At 41.5% G+C, this 15,590-nt stretch overlaps 1 long non-coding RNA gene across 1 annotated transcript; it reads left to right on the top strand.

The window, feature by feature from the left end:
* Window positions 1-730: 730 nt before the first annotated feature.
* On the top strand, window positions 731-15,201 carry LOC135546963 (uncharacterized). Its single transcript, XR_010456648.1, has 3 exons — window positions 731-811; window positions 2,455-2,576; window positions 13,865-15,201. It is a non-coding gene; the product is annotated as an uncharacterized LOC135546963 (long non-coding RNA).
* Window positions 15,202-15,590: the final 389 nt, after the last annotated feature.

The following is a 15,590-nucleotide window of genomic DNA, read 5'->3' as shown; positions in this document are numbered from 1 at the left end:
CTCACTTCTGTCAACATGAAGTGCTTTGAGAGACTAGCCAAGAACCATATCACCTCCACCCGACCTGACACCCTAGACCCACTCCAATTTGCTTACCGCCCCAATAGGTTCACACACCCAAATGTATAGCCCCGTTGGAAAATATAAATGTACTGTTTGAGTAAAGGTATTTGGTTTTAAATATACTTAAGTATTTAAAGTAAATGGAATTTCAAAAATGTACACAGGTATCAAAAGTAAACCAGACTGCACAATGTTATTTTTTATTGACGGATAGCTAGGGGCACACGCCAACACTCAGACATAATTTACAAATGAAGCATGTGTTTCGTGAGTCCGCCAGATCAGAGGGAGTAGGGATGACCAGGGATGTTTTCTTGATAAGTGTGTGAATTTGACCATTTTCCTGTCAAAATGTAACGAGTACATTTGGGTGTCAGGGAAAGGTATGAAGTAAAAAGTACATTATTTTTCTTCAGGAATGTAGTTTAGTAAAAGATGTCAAAAATATCAATAGTACAGTACAGATACCCAAAAAAACCTACCTAATTTGTACTTTCCACCGCTGAAAATGTGTCTCTCTTATAACACTTTGTGCAGTTTGATGAGGTTGGGAGAAGGAGGTGCTTTATCCAGAAACCCCATTTTTCCTGTGCCCTAATGGTCCAGTACAAATGTCTTGGCAGAGCCCCACAGTGGATGTGTCATACTACCCATAAAACCTAGCAGTCAAACAGGGAAATGGTATATTGAAAAAAAAGTAACCTTGTCCAAGAGAGATTTTACACGATTATCAAGACGTCACACCAGGGTAAGCCTACACGAAACACAGCCCTTAATTTAAGTGTTTCAAAAATCCTCTATGGGGAAAATAAATGGTGGAAAAACGATTGGAACCATTTCCTTGTTTGACCGCTAGGTTATGGATATTATGACTCGTACTGTGGTACTCTACTGTAACGTTAGCGCGTGCAAGTTTGGCATGCAGTCATGACGTGTCTGGACCAAACTCATATGCTTAGTTCAAATCAACAAAATGTAAACTTGCTCAAAATTGTAAATTTGTGAATTACACTGTACATACATTTACTGAAGAAAATGGACCGTAATTAACACTTGCTAGGAATATTGGGTAGATAGCAAGCCAACCTACCTCACCAAAACTTGGTTTCGAAATTATAACAGGCGTGCAATGACAGGTAGCTGACGTTACAACTCTAAACAACATGAATGACATTATGTGGCCTGGGAAAAGAGAATTATAAGAATTTATCTGGTGGAGTGTAAGCAATACCGCATATTTCGGGTGTCGGCTTGATGCGATCTGTTCGACATTTTTTAATTGACGGCTCCGGTGCACTCCACAAATGATCGATTGAAAGAATTCTGGTTAATTCCTTTTCTGCTCCAATTATGTCACGTGCTTATACAGGCACGCACGAACAGATGGAGCGAGAGGATGGAAATGGTTGCAAAGCAAAATATCCCCACTTGGGTGCGCCATAGCATTAAAATCCTTGACCTGGCGCCCGAAACCTGCACTTTGATGCAGTCTATGAATCACAGAACACCCTGACCATGCATGCACAGGTAGGTTCGTGATGATGACGTCCTGCATTTTAAACATGCTTGTAGGCTAGTCTACAGATAAGACACTGTTTTGAACTCAGATCAAGCATAGTTTTTTTCCAACCTGATTGGCCTTTCTCGAACTAATGTAACAGGTGGGACCTATGGGGCGATAATCAATTACTGCTATCCCTTTAAAACGCAACTGTAATCAGACATTTTGAGAAGATTGCTATGGGATCTACACCATGTGCCTTGTTTCTTTAGTGTCCAATACATGTTTTGGTGTTTTAAAAGTGTCCTCATTCTAAACCCTTTATTTTAAATGATCAATATTATTACAATTAGTTGTATGAATATGTTAATCATGTAAATGTTATTGACTATAGGTGAAACAAGTTCTTTGGAGTAGATAGTGAGAAAGGACAGGTTGAAAAGAGTTTTACATGTAATTTACACTAATTTATCTAATGTCAGATAGATTTAGTAGATTTAGTTCAATGTCATGATTGTGACTAACTGGCATTTTCATGTATTTTGTATAGACTTAATTCCAGCCACTGTTCTTATATTATTTTAACTTGCATTTAATATAACAATTTTTAAGTAGTAGGCTTTGAGGCTCTGGCCACTCGTGGCCTAACTTCCCCAATAGTCTGTGTTTGATTGCATTTGAGAGCATTCTTGGTCAGGGTAGTATTAAGTAGTACTTAAAGGCTAAATGTATTTATTGGGGCTACTATATTTCTGAACTTACTACTAGCCTAGCTACATTTTTGGAGAAACCGCTACTGTAAGCTACTCAGTTGATTTAGTGTCAGATTGATTTAGTAAATATTGGCCTACATGCATTTACAATGACATATTTTTGTTTTATTCCCGCAGTATACATTCATTGATACACAGCAGTGGGGCTGAGGAGGCATCACTTTGATTTGTGCATAGCTGCAGTATTCCGAACCCGGTGCCTGAGGACAGCGTGAGCCGCGCAATAGATCCAAATAATGGTAAGTGACAGCTTATTGGGAGCAGACAGGTCGGATGGCATAGGTAATGTAGTAAACCATACAACAACTTTGCCCTTCAGCCTGCGTCTATCAGCCTGAGGTACATTAAACCAGGTGAGGCTGGTGAGCATTATATACACTACCGGTCAAAAGTTTTAGAACACCTACTCATTCAAGGGTTTTTCTTTGTTTTACTATTTTCTACATTGTAGAATAATAATGAAGACATCAAAACTATGAAATAACACATATGGAATCATGTAGTAACAAAAAAAAGTGTTAAACAAATCTAAATATATTTGAGATTCTTCAAAGTAGCCACCCTTGATGCCTTGATGACAGCTTTGCACACTCTTGGCATTCTCTCAACAAGCTTCACCTGGAATGCTTTTCCAACAGCCTTGAAGGAGTTCCCACATATGCTGACACTTGTTGGCTGCTTTTCCTTCACTCTGTGGTCCGACTCATCCCAAACCATCTCAATTTGTTTGAGGTCGGGGGATTGTGGAGGCCAGGTCATCTGATGCAGCTCTCCACCACTCTCCTTCTTGGTAAAATAGCCCTTAAACACCCTGGAGGTGTGTTGGGTCATTGTCCTGTTGAAGAACAAATGATAGTCCCCCTAAGCCCAAACCAGATGGGATGGCGTATCGCTGCAGAATGCTGTGGTAGCCATGCTGGTTAAGTGTGCTGTAAATTCTAAATATATCACTGAAGGTGTCACCAGCAAAGCACCATCACACCTCCTCCTCCAAGCTTCACGGTGGGAACCACACATGCTGAGATCATGCGTTCACCCACACTGTATCTCACGAAGACATGGCGGTTGGAACCAAAGGTCTTCAAGTTGGACTCCCGACCAAAGGACAAATTTCCACCAGTCCATTGCTTGTGTTTTTTGGCCCAAGCAAGTCTCTTCTTATTATTGGTGTCCTTTAGCAGTGGTTTCTTTGCAGCAATTTGACCATGAAGGCCTGATTCACACACATCTCCTCTGAACAGTTGATGTTGAGATGTGTCTGTTACTTGAACTCTGTGAAGCATTTATTTGGGTTGCAATTTCTGAGGCTGGTAACTCTAACTTGTCCTCTGCAGCAGAGGTCACTCTAGGTCTTCCTTACTGTGGCGGTCCTCATGAGAGCCAGTTTGATCGTAGCGCTTGATGGTTTGCGATTGCACTTGAAGAAACTTTCAAAGTTCTTGAAATGTTCCTGATTGACTGACCTTCATGTCTTAAAGTAATGATGGACTGTCGTTTCTCTTTGCTTATTTGAGCTGTTCTTGCCATAATATGGACATGGCCTTAGCCCTATTTGGTATATCTTTTGTATACCTCCCCCCTACCTTGTCACAACACAACTGATTGGCTCAAACGCATTTTCCTTCCTCATTTCTCACCTCTGTTGCACTGTCACATGAAATATGTCTCCTGGCCACAATCCAAAGTGAAAGGAGACTACCTTTGTGATGGTGTTAAAATGCTTGCAGGTAGAAAGGAGTAAACGGCCAATATTGGTTTGAATGCAAATGGGTGAATGGCAAAGGCAAAGGACCCTAGGCCTAGAACAGTTATGACAAAGAAAGGAGACCTTTGTCTCAGTCTGGTATGGCATAGTGTGTACTGTAGATCTGTGTGGCTATATACATTTCTGCTCAATAGAGCTCTAAAAAGGCAGTTCATGACCACAATGGCCCATGGGCATGACTATGCGCTTATAAAGTGTGTTAAGGTCCTAAAAAGCTTCCCTATTATTGATTGGTTGGTTGCTTCATGGCTGTAAACCGTAAGTGGCATAGGGAGGAGGGTAGAGTAGACATGGCAAACAGAGGCATGGGTTTACCCTACTGACTTTAGCCTATCAGACAGATGGATAGAGTGTAGAGCGATATACGAGTCTGGGGCTGTGGATAAATCTGGCCTATGGTATTTACCAGGGCTGGCTGCAGACACTAAAGACTGGCAGGGGGATAAGCGTGCTTACCACCGGTAATGAACCAATGAGGTGGGCTGCCTAGGGGGTTTTGGGGATCGACCCCCCCCCCCCATATATTTTCCCGAAATGTGGGTCACTACCATCCTCGGGTGATTCCCCCGCCCACCATGTTTCATATCAACAATACCCAGTACCGCCCCACACCCCCCAAAACAGAATCATACCACTTCCACTTAATGAGGAGGTTAATTAAGATTAATTGAGATGCATTTGATTTCTCTATGGCTGTTTTTTAACATAGACCTTCGCTGCCAGTGCCTATCCCTCATTATATCTAGCTGTTTCTGGATCACGACCACTTCTATAGGTCGATGCATATAATTTCTAATAGGATGTTATGTCTGAAACCGTCACCTTTGTTCGCAGCTTCACATTTAAAAACCTTCCACCAAACCTTTCCCCCCCAGTATGGTGTGCTAACAGCATTTGCCTCCCTGCTCAGGCCTTTGTCCCTGAAACACATGAAAAGGTCAGCAGACACTCTAGTAGACTTAGGGTTTGGTACTAAGTGGCCCCTCTTCTCTCTGGACCACTCGGTCACAAGGTGAAAAGAGCAGGGGCAAGGAATGAACAATTGCCTCTTTACCCTTTTCAGTCTCTCTGTCCTCCCCTCTAAAAGCCCATTGCTATGCACACAAAAGGAAGAGCTGTTAACCTGAAAAACACTTATTGATTCCACCATGTGCATAGGCACTCTTAATGTATCAATATGATCAAAATGACAAACAAATATTTGTATTACAATTTTGTTGTGATTCTACCACTCATTATTGTAATAATGTAGGTATCTCCAATGGCTGTGAATAAAACATAGAGACAGATCTTCTAATTAAATCCAGGTCAGCTGGATTTAATGCTCTACAACAAAGCTTTTTCTCTACAACAAAGCTTTCTTAGTGTCCAACAAGCTTTCTCTGCCCTTAACCTCATTCTGAACACCTCCAAAACAAAGTTCATGTGGTTTGGTAAGAAGAATACCCCTATCCCCACAGGTGTGATTACTACCTCATACAAGTACTTGGGAGTATAGCTAGACGGTACACTGTCCTTCTCTCAGCACATATCAAAGCTGCAGGCTAAAGTTACATCTAGACTTGGTTTCCTCTATCATAATCACTCCTCTTTCACCCCAACTGCCAAACTAACCCTAATTCAGATGACCATCCTACCCATGTTAGATTACGGAGACGCAATTTATAGATCGGTAGGTAAGGGTGCTCTCGAGCGACTAGATGTTCTTTACCATTCGGCCATCAGATTTGCCACCAATGCTCCTTATAGGACACATCACTGCACTTTATACTCCTCTGTAAACTGGCCATCTCTATATATCCGTCGCAATAAGCATCGACCCACTGGTTGATGCTTATTTATAAAACCCTCATAGGTCTTACTCCCCCACTATCTGAGATATCATATACTGCAGCCCTCATCCTCCACATACAACACCCGTTTCGCCAGTCACATTCTGTTAAAGGTCCCCAAAGCACACACATCCCTGGGTCGCTCCTCTTTTCAGTATGCTGCAGCTAGCAACTGGAACGAGCTGCAACAAACACTCGAACTGGACAGTTTTATCTCCATCTCTTCATTCAAAGACTCAATTATGGACACTCTTACTGACAGTTGTGGCTGCTTTGTGTGATGTATTGTCTCTACTTTCTTGCCCTTTGTGCTGTTGTCAGTGCCCAATAATGTTTGTACCATGTTGTGCTGCTAACATGTTGTCATGTTGTGTTGCTACCATGCTGTGTTGTCATGTGTTGCTGCCTTGCTATGTTGTCTTAGGTCTCTCTTTATGTAGTGTTGTGTTCTCTTGTCGTGATGTGTTTTGTCCTATTTTTAGTTTTTTAAATTTAAAATTCCATCAGGAGGCCTTTCGGTAGGCCGTCATTGTATGTAAGAATTTGTTCTTAACTGACTTGCTTAGTTAAATATATGTAAAAAAAGAAATAATAATAATAATAAACTGACCAACAGTATTGGTCTTTTTGTGAAATGTTACATTAAATATAATGGGAGATATACAGAGGACCATATTGTATCCCCACAATACAGTGATCCTACTCAATGTGCTCATTGATTCCATGTATTACTCAATAGAGGCTTTCTGTCTTCAGATGGTCTTCAGGTCCTCTTATTTCAAACCCAAAGGGACCCTCAACCATCACACTCAGTCTCATCAGAGAACATCGGGGACCATTGCCTTTGAATTGGGGGCCTTTGACATGGTACTGGGCCGGAGAGTGGGGCCTTTAGAGGTGGGGGTGTATCTGAGTGGTAAACCCTAAACCGTCTGGGTAAATCAATGTGACAATTATTTCACTTTGCTGCACTTTCAGAATGCTTGACCTGCTTCTCAGCATTGATACACACATTCTCAGGGCGAGGCATGGGTCACCACCGAGGGTTCCACTGTGTGAGCGGGAGTGTGAGTGTGGGTGTGTGAGCGTGGGTGTGTTATGATAATCTGTCAGCTGCTCTGTGATGGGAGTCCTGGGCCCTGAGTCCTGGGTGGAAGATTGGACTAGGTGAGGAGGTATAGGAGTTGGAGATGTTTGGTGGTCAGCCAAAGCCTCCATTCACTATAAGTACCGTAAGATATACAACCTTTTCTATAGTTCATATTTTTTAAGTGCAGAGTATGGCACTTATTAAGTTTTAGTTGGGCTTCGTAATATCCTTGGTTTAATTCTCAGGCCATGTTATGCATGAATCACTACATCAATATTATGAATATGACCACTATTTCTTTAGAAAACTTGGCAGAGACAAATGTCTCCAGAGAGTAGTGCGGTCTGCCCAATGCATCATGGGGGCAAACTACCTGCCCTCCAGGACACCTACAGCATCTGATGTCACAGGAAGGCCAAGAAAATCAAGGACAACAACCACCCGAGCCACTGCCTGTTCACCTCTCTATCATCCAGAAGACAAGGTCAGTACAGGTGCATCAAAGCTGGGACCGAGAGACTGAAAAACAACTTTTATCTCAAGGCCATCAGACTGTTAAATAGCCATCACTAGCACATTAGAGGCTGCTGCCTATATACATAGACTTGAAATCACTGGCCACGTTCATAAATGGAACACAAGTCACTTTAATGTTTACTTATCTTGCATTTCTCATATGTATATACTGTATTCTACTGTATCTTAGTCTAGGCCGCTCTGACATTGCTCGTCCATGTATTTATATATTCTTAATTCCATTCCTTTACTTAGATTTGTGTGTATTAGGTATATGTTATGAAATTGTTCAATATTACTGCGCTGTTGCAGCTAGAAACACAAGCATTTCGCTACACCCGCAATAACATCTGCTAAACACGTGTATGTGACCAATAAGATTTGATTTGTACTGTTGATTGTGGTCCATAAATACAGTTTATGACAAGCAAATAATTTGGTTTTCACACCAGTGTATTATCTATGATGACTCACTACTTGGAAATGAGAAGAGTTTACCAAGAAAAACATCCAAAAGGACTAATTCAAGCCAGAAATGAGTTGGAGCACTCATCAAAAAAGGCAGAGTGATTTATTTTAGTTCCCTTTAATTCATTGTACAGAAGTCTGAGGAAGACATCGAAACGTCAGTCACCTGTTATCCTCTAGTTTTAACCGTGTTTTGAGGCTATACAGTGTTTGTTTACACATAAGAAAACAAGCTTGTACACTGTACAAAAATATAAACGCAACAATTTCAACTATTTTACTGAGTTACAGTTCATGTAAGAAAATCAGTAAATTTAAATAAATAAATTGGGCCCTAATCTATGGATTTCACATGACTCGGCAGAGGTGCAGCCATGAGCCCACCCACTTGGGGTCAAGGCCCAGCCAATCAGAATGAGTTTTTCCCAACATTACAGACAGAAATACTCCTCAGTTTCATCAGCTGTCCTGTTGGCTGGTCTCAGACGATCCTGCAGGTGAAGAAGCCTGATGTGGAGGTCCTGGGCTGGCGTGGTTACACAGTCTGTGATTGAGAGGCGGGTTGGACTTACTGCCAAATTCTCTAAAATGACTTCGGAGGTGGTGTATGGTAGAGAAATGAACATTAAATACTCTGGCAACAGCTCTGGTGAACATTCCTGCAGTTGGCATACAAACTGCCCGCTCCCTCAACTTGAGACATCTGTGGCATTGTGTTGAGACAAAACTGCACATTTTAGAGTGGGCTTTTATTGTCCCCAGCACAAGGTGCACCTGTGAACAGATCATGTTGTTTAATCAGCTTCTTGATATGCCGGTGGATGGATTATATTGGCAAAGGAGAAATGCTCACTCGCAGGGATGTAAACTAATTTGTGCATACCATTGGAGAGACACAAGCTTTTTGTGCGTATAGAAGGTTTCCGTGATCTTTTATTTCAACTCATTAAACATAGGACCAATACTTTACATGTTTATATTTTTGTTCAGTATATTTTGTGTTCTGCTGGGGTATGACAGTTGAGCTAAGGTAATAAAGCATCTATAGGTTATATTCTTCAATCAACAGGTATACATGTATTTAAATAAAATGGATGTAGCAATCACAGATTGCAAATCCCCTTTTGTCTAGGTGAGATATACCTTCTCCCACTCTCTTTACTAAAGCTCCCAGCTATGCTCTGGTATAAACCAAAGTGGATTGGAGTCCTGTGTTCTCTGGCTCTCTGTTAGGCCTGTGAGGTAAGATGGTTCAGTGGGATATTGGAAAAGTCTGCTCTACTGTGATCCATCAGTCTCTAATTGAAACTCCCCACTGGTTAAAAACTGGTTGTCAATGTTGCTTCCACATAATTTCAACCCAAAAAATCACTGTGATGACGTTGAATAAATGTGGGAAACTGATTTGGTTTGCAAAAAGCCATCAAATCAAATCAAATTTTATTTGTCACATACACATGGTTAGCAGATGTTAATGCAAGTGTAGCGAAATGCTTGTGCTTCCAGTTCCGACAATGCAGTAATAACCAACAAGTAATCTAACTAACAATTCCAAAACTAATATCTTATACACAGTGTAAGGGGATAAAGAATATGTACATAAAGATATGAATGACTGATGGTGCAGAGCAGCATAGGCAAGATACAGTAGATGGTATCGAGTACAGTATATACATATGAGATGAGTATGTAAACAAAGTGGCATAGTTAATCAATGTAAGTGCATTTCCCCCCCAAAATATTTTTATTTTTTTAACTAAATCCAATGATATGGTGACTTTTTTTTGTTGATTCCACGTTAGTTGACAACTCAACAAAATATAAATCAAAACTATACATTGAACTGATGTCTGTGCCCAGTGGGTCTGGGCCTCTTCACATGGCTCTGGGAAGATGTTCCCTTCAGGCACAGATGTAGGATCAACATGTCTTCTCCCAATCATAATCTCAACCAGGGGGTCAGCTTCATCCTCTTGTGTCACATGGCTTTACCGGCATTACATTGTTGCTGTTACTCAATGTATATATCCTCATGGCTTGGTTTGTCTGTCTTGACTCTTGTTCAAGCTCATGGCTTATGAGCTTTGTGTGTATCATCACATGAACTCAGTGTTGTCAGAGTGTGAGACAGAGCTGCTGTGTGGTCCACTCCTGGGATATTATAGTGTGAATGGTTAGACTTTACTGTACACTGTGTCTGCCGTTATATGAAGAGAGCTCTAGTGTCTGTACTCTTTTGAGCAATTATGCAACCGACACCACACATGTATCTCTAGGAAGAAAGTCACACACAGATGAGTCCGCAATGCACATGAGGGTCACGCACATACACACACTATCAGAATTCTAGCTTGTCATCCTTGTCATTTGAAAAGCCATTGGGCCCTCCGCTTTTCCTTCCATAAACAATAGAAAAGCGGTCTATGTATCTATGTGTTCACTGAATCCGTCACTGAGAGTAGATCGATAGAGCAATGACATAGCTTCCATCTCTGCCACACATTACACACCTAAATTACAGGCGATGAGACGACACCTGCCAATCTCACACACACAATAAGTGCTGAAAACAGCTGAGCTCTGTGCTGTAAAAACTCTTGAAGATGTGACTTAGGTGATGAAACAAACACAATACACACACACACACATGTTGGCCAGCTGGACAAAGTGCCATGCATACAATCACAGCCATAAAATATATTTACAGATGGAAATCCTGATGAGTCTTTTTTGACCATCCTTGAAGTATGTCAAATTCAAGGAAGGCATTGCCATTGGTTCCATGAATTTATCCATCATCGTAGTCAATCTGATTGGACGTTTGAAGATGGATCCCCGGCCTACTCTATCTATAGTCATGTCTGATTTAGGATAGAGAGGAGTCTTATCTACAGGAAAAATGTTCCATGCCCTCTCTAATGAATAGCTTCCTGAGATATGGAGGAATTCTTTTCAGCTCTAGTTAGGGAGAATGTTTGGCTTAAGCTCACTACTCTTACACCCGATCTTGAGCTTCAAAGGTATGCTATTGTATATAAAACCAACCATAATTCGGTGTTTTGTGGAAAAGGATATTAGATACTTTTTACTACGACAAATTGAGGTTCTGTTTGATGAAAAGCTTTTATCAAAGCTCAATTTAAGACTGTAGTGGGTGTGTTCTCATATGTCAATCTTTCTCTGTGTTCTTTTTATTCTGCCAAGGGCCTGTGCTGTTCTGAATAAGCTAGCTGCATGGCGAGCACAAGGTTTGGGTGCTTGAAAGCCTTGTTTGCTTGTTGATTTCTAAGGAATGACATCAATATTTGGTAGAGATGTATCTCATCTAGGTCATGGGTTCAACCAAGTGATAATTTGACTGGCGGCCCACACCCTTACAACCACCCTTTTGCCCATTGTCACCCCCTCAACCTGCTGGAGTACCCATGCCCTCTGCAGGCACTCCCTCTAGTCTCTCCCTCCCTCCCTTCCTTTTCCACCCTTCTTCACTGTTTTCTCCAGGCTTGCCCTCTGTCCCTATCTTGCCTCCTGTCTCTCTCTTCACTCTCTCCGATTGCTCTTCCCCAGTCACATTTCATATGGTCCCTTAAACGACCCTTTGACTGCCTGGCATTAGCATAACCACTAACCTCGCTAACAGTCCCATGGCCGTCCCCTCATGTTAAATCACTGAGAGTTAGCTCCTATCTCCCAGCTCTAGGCGCCACACTACTTCCTAATGAGAGAAGACACTGCTCTCGGTGACGCAAGGCTGCATTAGCACTCAACCAAACAGGGAGACGTGCACAGGCGTGCTCATACACGCACCCACACACACACTCAGACGCACTGACGCTTTTCTCTGTGTACTGTCTGATGAAGAGCTTGTCAAGTTCTCTTGAGGGGTGGTTATGATGAAGATACCGCTAAATGTGGCTATTAGGCCACCTTTTGTCTCTTGTAATGCACTGGACTATATTAGCCAGATGTAAGCATAGACCAATCAGCCTAAACCCCTATGTTTACACAATATAGGACTGTGTCTCTCCATCCAACTGGATTTGAGTAATTTATACTGAACAAAAATATAAACACACAACCGTTTCAAAGATTTTACTAAGTTACAGTTCCTATAAGGAAATCAGTCAATTCAAATAAATTAATTAGGCACTATGGATTTCACATTACTGGGAGTACAGATACCTTAAAAATATTCCAAAAGCCAGTCAGTATCTGGTGTTACCACCATTTGCCTCATGCAGCACGACTCATCTCCTTCGCATAGAGTTGATCAGGCAGGTGATTGTGGCCTATGGAATGTTGTCCCACTCCTCTTCAATGGCTGTGCAAAGTTGCTGGATATTGGCGGGAACTGTAACACGCTGTCGTACATGTCGATCCAGAGCATCCCAAATGTGCTCAATAAGTGACATGACTGGTGAGTATGCAGGCCATGGAAGAAGTGGGACATTTTCAGCTTGCAGGAATTGTGTACGGATCCTTGCGACATGGGCCCGTGCATTTTCATGCTAAAATATAAGGTGATGTCAGCAGATGAATGGCACGACGATGGGTTTCAGGATTTCATCATGGTGTCTCTGTGCATTCAAATTAAATGCAATAAAATGCAATTGTGTTTGTTGTCCGTAGCTTATGCCTGCCCATACCATAACCTCACTGCCACCATGGGGCACTCCGTTCAAAACGTTGACATCAGCAAACCGGTCGCCCACACAATGCCATAAACGTGGTCTGCGGTTGTGAAGCCGGTTGGACGTACTGACAAATTCTCTAAAACAACATTGGCTGCGGCTTATGGTAGAGAAATTAACATTCACGTCTTTGGCAACAGCTCTTGTGGACATTCCTGCAGTCAGCATGCCAATTGCCCGCTCCCTCAACTTGAGACATCTGTGGCATTGTGTTGTGACAACTGCACATTTTAGTGGCCTTTTATTGTCCCCAGCACAAGGTGCACCTGTGTAATAATCATGCTGTTTAATCAGGATATTGATATGCCACACCTGTCAGGTGGATGGATTCTCTTGGCAAAGGAGAAATGCTCACTAACAGTGATGTAAACAAATTTGAGAGAACTAAGTATTTTGTGCATATGGAACATTTCTGGGATCTTTTATTTCAGCTCATGAAACATGGGACCGACACTTTACATGTTGTGTTTATATTTTTGTTCAGTGTACATGTGGAACTAATCTCCCCACTCCAATGACCTCTTCCGTTGGAACCCACCACCATCTTGTAAAACAATCAGTTACCATGGATATATCATGTTGAGGTATTGTCAGTTCATTGGGGAACAGAATTTAATTAGCAGTGACTGGTTACAGGAGTGAAGGGCCAGGGAGAGTTCCAGTGAGATAGGACTGAAATTACATCATGTTTAAAAAATGATTTTATTGGTGTCGTGCAGCAGCCCAATCTGTGACAGCCATTAAGACTTTTCTGTAATGGTTTACATGCTGTTGAAGAGTGTGCACGATATTTAGGATGAGAAAAATAAAGGTTGTCATTGACGTTTGGGTCTAGGCACAACAACATGACTGTGAACTGGGTTTTCTGGCTGTTTTAAGATATATTTAAGATATTGCACAAGAGCCAATAGAATAGTCAACTCAGAGTGAGAGATGAGAGGAATTAATATGGTTGCGTTCTATAGGCTCTTTCCTGTTAAACACGATGTCACACAAGTGGATCAGATTAGTATATTTAAAACAGTGGTGGAAAAAATACTTGCCCTATTTGCAGGAGAAGCTGAAAAAGTTATATCAAATCCTACTTGCTGTTTCAGCTCTTAAGCTGGAGTCAGACTAAATATTTGAGCGTTGTGCGTTTTTGTATCTTTTCTTTGTTTTACAGTGCGGAGTGTGGGCCACATGGGAATCCAGCCATACCGCCTGCGCCTGGCCCCAGCACTGCCTGGCTCTCCTCTCTGTGAATATAAGTCAATGGGGCTGGAGATTGCGCATGTTTTCAGACCAACCATAATATAAAAACATTGCCCCATTCCCTTGATTCCTGTACGGCCACATTCCAATGCTCAGAATTTCTTAATGCCCTCATTTCAACTTCAAGATTGGAGTTAAACCATCTATTAATTCAGATAGCATTTCCATACATATGTGGAATGTGCTTTCAACAAAAGAGGAAGTGACAACGTGACTTTTCGCCCATTGACTTAAATCCTCCATTGTTCTCATGGGCTTTGTCTAGAAGTATGTGTACAGTACTGTATGCTTCAGCAATGCAGAAATCAAGACCAGTTAACTTTTGAGGATATTGACTCACAGAGGTGTTAGCTGTAGCTTTTGGCCTTTTGTTAAGAATGTACCGTGCCAGAAGAATAGCCCTGATGTTGATTGCTGGAGATTACGACATACCTGATCAACACAATAGGTACTCTAATCTCCCTAGTGGGTGTTTTAATGATTAACTTTAGTTCTAAATGAAAATAAATTGATGTTTTTGAGTCTTAGGAGTGAGAGTTAAAAGTATGTGTACAGCAATGGGGACTTGGATGAGTTAGAAGTTAGTGTAACTGACAGTTAGAATGACAGGTTATGTCGTTGTCTTTTGTTTGAATTGTTTACGTGTCCGCTGTGCGGGGGAAATGATAATACAAGCGGAACTACGTAGCTAATACTGTTGTAACTGGGATACTTATTGTAGCAACACACTTTTGGAGGGAAGGCAATCCTGCGGTACGTTAGCTAAGTTTTCATGTCATCGGGTGTAGTTCATAAAGGTTGAAGAGTGTATGTTAGGATGAAGTGTGAATTCATGCCAGGAATAATAAGTGTGAAGTTTGATTTCCTCCCTTCTGTAATAAGCAGCCAATGAGGCATTTTTTTCCTTTATTCATGTGTTTAATCTGAACCCGCTATAACGCCGGTTAAACTGTTATGTATGTAAACACTTCAGAGTTATACCAAGCTAATAAGTCACTCGTAAGATAAGGTTGTAATAGTGTGCTTAACTGTATTTTTCATTTACTTTATAGTTCTCACGGAAGGTGATAATTTGGACTAAAACTACAGAATGAAGCCACCAGTTAAAATCAAGGAACGGTTGTGCTTGTGGTTACTGAAGGGCGCTATAGTTAGATAAGGTCTTGTTAAGGTGAATTGATGGTTAAAATCTACATCCTGTTATGGTTTCTCGAAGGGGAAGAATTTGACATGGCTATCTCTGTGATGCTAAAATTCCTGGTTCAGGCCCCATGTTAGGCCCCATGTTAGGGCCTGATTAGTAGACCAGGACAGATTGTTTCTAAGCCTCCGTGCCAATGCCTGGACAGATGATTATTAACCAGGATGACTGGTGCTGGATACATGACCAGGACCCCATCCAAAACTGCAACCTTCCTTAGAGCTGAACAGTCCCCGTCATTGTCAGGACAATAGCCATTAACTAACAACGATTGACTAAGACAATAATCTTTAACTAGAACAGACAATGCTATTGGGGGCTTGTCTTCCTGTGCTCCTCACATGGTACCATTTCCATAATCATGTTTTTAATCATTCTCTGGAAATTCAATCTGCATGTGCTGAATAAAATAACCCCCCAAAACAATGTTGACCTA

The sequence above is a fragment of the Oncorhynchus masou genome, chromosome 10 (assembly GCF_036934945.1).
Source record: "Oncorhynchus masou masou isolate Uvic2021 chromosome 10, UVic_Omas_1.1, whole genome shotgun sequence".
NCBI classification, from domain to species: Eukaryota; Metazoa; Chordata; class Actinopteri; order Salmoniformes; family Salmonidae; genus Oncorhynchus; species Oncorhynchus masou.
This window is presented reverse-complemented; position numbering and strand designations above follow the sequence as displayed.